This window comes from Mus caroli, chromosome 1 (assembly GCF_900094665.2).
Source record: "Mus caroli chromosome 1, CAROLI_EIJ_v1.1, whole genome shotgun sequence".
Classification (NCBI taxonomy): domain Eukaryota; kingdom Metazoa; phylum Chordata; class Mammalia; order Rodentia; family Muridae; genus Mus; species Mus caroli.
Window position 1 is genome coordinate 123,694,239 of NC_034570.1, and position 2,113 is coordinate 123,696,351.

A 2,113-nucleotide genomic window follows, 5' to 3' on the forward strand; every position below is an offset into this window, starting at 1 on the left:
AAGGTCCTGAGTTCAAATCCCAGCAACCACATGGTGGCTCACAACCATCCGTAATGAGATCTGATGCCCTCTTCTGGTGCATCTGAAGATAGCTACAGTGTACTTAGATATAATAATAAATAAATCTTTAAAAAAAGAAAAAAGTGTTTGCTGTCTCCTAAGAATTAAGGGGCTGGGTCACGGGATGCTGATTCACAGGATGATAAAAAAGGGGACCTGGAGTAAATGACTGGATTGATATGTAAAATAAAGGACTGGGGTTATGGTCTGCAAAAGGTGAGTTATCCAGAACATTTTTTTAGAATAGCAAGACAGAATTGCTTGCAGAACTGTCTCAAGAAGAAAATAGAGAGGGAGAGCCATCTGGAGACCACCGGAGAGAACGCAGATCAGAGAAAAAGCGGCCTCGAAAGCTGTCTGGAGCAGAACATAGACCTCCAGCTCAGACCCATGATTTGTTTCTGCTGCTCCCAGACACCCCTTTTCTCAGAACGCCTCTCTAAGCTGAGCCTGGTTCCTGGCATGAAACTTTTATTTTATAAGAACTCACATATAAGAGATTGCTTTGGGTCTCAGTGAAGTCTGAACTTTTAAAAGGTGTTAAATTGGGAGCTGGTGAGATGACTCATAGGTTAGGAGCACTGACTGCTCTTCCAGAGGTCCTGAGTTCAATTTCCAGCAACCATATGGTGGCCCAAGACCATCTATAAAGAAACCTGTCAGATGCAGATATTTACACCCAACCAATGGACAGAAGCTGGTAACCCCTGTGGTTGAATTAGGGGACGGCTGGAAGAAGCTGAGGAGGAGGGCGACCCTGTAGGAAGACCAGCAGTCTCAATCAACCTGGACCCCCTAGATCTCTCAGACACTGGACCACCAACCAGGCAGCAAACACCAACTGATATGAGGCCCCCAACACATATACAGTAAAGAACTGCCTCGTCTGGGTTCAGTCAGAGAAGATGCACCTAACTCTCAAGAGACTGGAGGCCCCAGGGAGTGGGGAGGTCTAGGGGGGTGGGGAGGAGGTATGGGATGTGGAACAGTCAGAGGGTGGACCAGGAAGGTGATTAAAAAAAAAAAAGGTTGAATAAAAATTTTTTAAAAAGAAAGAAATATGATGCCCTCTTCTGGCATTTAAGTGTACATGCAGATAGAGCACATACATTAAAAAAATGTTAAAATTATTAAAGACTAGGGTCTTTTGAAGTTGGATTAAATGGTGGGGGAGACGTTGTATTATAAAATGGTCCTGAGATTACAGAAGGTTATGGCATAAGTGATGTGTCCGAGTGCCAACTTGACAAAGGGCAGGCTTGTGGTGGCGTGTGAGCCTGGCATGACCTGGGAGACAAGCCTCCAGGCACACTGCAATGCCTGCTTAGCCTCTGGGCGGGCCTGAGAGTGACTGATGGGTTAATTAATTAAGGAGGGGGGAGCCATCCTAAAAGTGGGTGCTGAACCGTATAAGAAAGCATGTTTGGGAGGGGTGCAAGCACTCATCAAGCTCCACTTCCTGCTTGGGATGTGACGTGACCAGTCACCTCAACCTCCCACCACCTCTGTTTTCCTGCCATGAGGGACTGTACCTCTGTGAGATGACACTGTGTCTCCCCTGAGTTACTTCTGTCAGGATACTGTATTACAGTGACAGGAAAAGGAACTAAGACAGGGTGTGCGACACCCCAGAGTGGCGGGGGAAGAAGGCCAAAGAGAAGGCAAGCGCAGATCTAATATGGAGGGAAGTGGCCAGTGGTGTCACATCTCGTCATTGTACCAGTGCACCCTGGCCTGTCTGTCTGATGAGGAAAGTTGGCGTGCTCATCTAGAGCTAGCCAGCGAGGAGCACCAGCAATGTCACCAGCCACTGTCATAACAGGTGGAGCAGGAGCAGGTCCTGCTGCTCTTTTAGGTTGGTGAGGGGTGGTAGGGTTGGGAAGAGAAGGGAGGGATGGATGGAGGTAGGGTCACTTGTTGGAGCAGGGGACAGTAGCCTTCTGGGACTGTTGGGCTTGTTCGGCTCCAGCCTCTATGTCATGCTCAGTTTCAGGCCCATGGTCTTCAGGACTTCTGCTGGAATATTCTATTCCTGGCTGTCCATCCAGCTCCC